Raw genomic sequence first — 3,298 nt, 5'->3', positions numbered from 1 at the left:
GGAAAGTCTCTTTACTCGTTCCGTAACACATCATCCCGTGATCAACCCCTTGGTCACATTGTGCACATTATGATGATGTCCTACCGAGTGGGCCCAGAGATACCTCTCCGTTTACACGGAGTTACAAATCCCAGTCTCGATCCGTGTCAACCCAACAGACACTTTCGGAGATACCTGTAGTGCACCTTTATAGTCACCCAGTTACGTTGTGACGTTTGGTACACCCAAAGCATTCCTACGGTATCCGGGAGTTGCACAATCTCATGGTCTAAGGAAAAGATACTTGACATTAGAAAAGCTTTAGCATACGAACTACACGATCTCTGTGCTAGGCTTAGGATTGGGTCTTGTCCATCACATCATTCTCCTAATGATGTGATCCCGTTATCAATGACATCCAATGTCCATGGTTAGGAAACCATAACCATCTATTGATCAACGAGCTAGTCAACTAGAGGCTTACTAGGGACATGGTGTTGTCTATGTATCCACACATGTATCTGAGTTTCCTATCAATACAATTATAGCATGGATAATAAACGATTATCATGAACAAGGAAATATAATAATAACTAATTTATTATTGCCTCTAGGGCATATTTCCAACATCTGGCACCATCGCAATGCCTCCCCTCGGTAGTGCCGCGCAAGGGGGCTGGACACGGGGGCTGCGTCCGGGCCACGCCCGAGCGCACGCCACCCAGCCAGGTCCCTTGGACCTGGTCGTCGCGCGCCCCTCCCCGAGCGGAGCCAACGTATGAAAACTCGTTTGAACGTCAAGGGGGACTCCTGAGCATCGCGACTCAGGAGCCTCACTGGTCACGTAGCCCCTCACTCCTTAGTTTTGAAAGGCTAACGACGGTTGAGGTATGCGCGGGGCCGGGCCTTGCCGACGTAGAACGACAAATCCACTCCTATGCCTCCCTTCCCTACTTGATGTTTGCGCGTCAAGGGGGACTCCTGAGCATCGCGACTCAGGAGCCTAACTGGTCACGTAGGCCCTCACTCCTTAGTCCCATCCTGGTTTCCGGTCGGGGCTAATGGCGGCTGAGGTATGCGCGGGGTCGGGCCCTGCCGACGTAGAACACAAGCAAATAGGAGGGGGAAATGCAAATTCTAGGGAATTCAAAAGCAAATATTACAGGCCATAGATTGTTTCACAATGCCAAACACAAGTTTAAACGCCTCCACAAGGCATGGTGCATGTTGTAGGAACTGAAACAGGATAGAAGCCGCGAGGGGATCACTTTCCAGTGGCACTGCCGCCTGTGGTGGAGTCACGCTGGGTGGCTCCACCTCCTGAGACCGCGGAGCCGGCGGCATCGCGCCCGGGCCAGGTGCTGAAGGCGCGGAACCTCCCCAACAAAGCCTCGGCTCGACCTTTCACAACCTCAGCAGCAACAACAGCAAGGTCGCCGCTCATAGGTTCCAGCAGGCTGTCGAGGTCGACGTTGGGGTCGTGAAGGTAGACATGGCTGAGGACACGCGTCAGCGCTGCAGAAGACAGGGCACGTGCCTCGGCCTCGACCATGGGACCAAGGCCGTCCGCGACATCTTCAAGTGCACGGACCAGGAAAGGAAGCAGCTTGCCGGGGCCGTCCTCTGCGCCAGCCAACGGCTTCTCTAAGCCGCCCTCATAAAGCCTCTTCAGCGCGGCGCAAGCTTTCTCCTCCAGATTCGCGAAGGCCACTCGATCCTCGGCCAGGACCTTCGCCTTGCCATCTAGCTCGGTCCTCTCCGCCTTTAGTGCCTGCTCCAGCATCTCCAACCGGCCACGACGATCATCAAGCTCGGTGTCCCGGTCCCAGACGGCAGCTTCCCGAGCCTTCATCTCCTTCCCCTTCTCCTAGCGGCCGCGGACCTCCTTAGCGAGCTCGTCATGAAAGCCTTGCAGCTCGTCCTCCAGCACCTTGCAATGGCCCCGGGCATCCGCAACGTCACCCAAGGTAGTGTCACGAGTGGCCTTGGCCTGGGAGGCGGCTTGCTTCTCCTCATCAGAGGCAGACACGGCCTGGCTCAGCGCCACTCGGACGGAGGCGTCAGAACGGGCCCAGCCAGAGGCTAGCTCCAGGCGCCCGGCCACCAGGCGGGGGTCCGTGCTCCGAAGATCCTCCCGCAACTGGCTTAGTTCGTTGGCAGCCCGGTCCAGGACGGCAAAGGAAGCAGAAGAGACGGAAGCCGGTTGAATAGGCGGAGAGGACGGCAGCGTGATCACAGCTTGGGAGGAAGGAACCCCCTGGGCCTTGGCCACCTCGGCGACAGCATCAAGCGTAGGCACCTCCAGAGTCAGCGGGGCCACGGGGGCTGACTCCTCGCCGGAGCGTCCCTGCTGGCCTCGCCAAGACGACCGGGTAGGGGAGGCACGAGCCTCGCCGCCTCCTTTCCCCGCAGATGAAGGCGCTGCCCCAGCAGGCGAACTCACCCCAAGCAGGGCCGCCGAGGCCCCTTTCAACCTTTTTGGTGCAGGCGCCGGCCTAGCCAAAAGGATGCAGGAGTCAAGCCTTGGCGACAGAAACAAAGCAAAACACGAATCGAGCACTTACTGGTCATCATTCGCGGACTCAAGCAGCCTCCGGCCAAACTTAAAGCCCGAGAGCCTACAGCTGGGGTCAGCCTTGGGAGGCCCGGAAGCAGACGGCACATCGGGAGGGCCGGAGCTGGCCTCAGACCGCCCCGGGACTAGAGTAGACCCTGGGGGAACCTGTCCCGTCCTGCCCTTCCTCGGGACCAAGGGAGAGTCCCCCCGCCTTTCCTGGCACCGGCCTCGTCGTCGTCCGGCATGGAGCGGAGGGCGTGGGACCTGCGCCGAGGGAAGGACTCCCCCGACTCCTCGCCGGTCGCCTCAGAGTCAGGCTCTTCTTCCTCCTCCTTTCTTCCTCCTCACTCCCGCTGGAGTCGTCGGAGGACACGTTCACCGTCGCCAACGCCGCCAGATCCCCGGGAGCTTCTGCGGGCATCAGCCCCTCACCGTTGAAGGTGGGCATAGCGTTCACCACCTGCTCCCAGTCATCGCGAAGGAACAGGGGGACGGGAGTGCCCTCCGGGCTCGCCACGTCTCCCCCAACCAAGGAATGGAGAGCCGCAACCAGATCATCGTCGGCCAGGGCCTCGGAGCTTAGGCAAAGGGCGGCATCTGTTTCCCCAAGCCTCCACAATGGGAGCGAGTGCTCCTGGAGTGGAGCCACCTGGTGCTCCAGGAACTCCCTCAGGAGCATAGCCCCGGTCAGTTTCGCCGCCCCCAAGTTGCCTAGCCTCAGGTCCGTGTTCATCCTCTTCAGCACCACCTTCGCGCGGGGGT

The sequence above is a fragment of the Triticum aestivum genome, chromosome 3B (assembly GCF_018294505.1).
Source record: "Triticum aestivum cultivar Chinese Spring chromosome 3B, IWGSC CS RefSeq v2.1, whole genome shotgun sequence".
Taxonomy (NCBI): domain Eukaryota; kingdom Viridiplantae; phylum Streptophyta; class Magnoliopsida; order Poales; family Poaceae; genus Triticum; species Triticum aestivum.
This window is presented reverse-complemented; position numbering follows the sequence as displayed.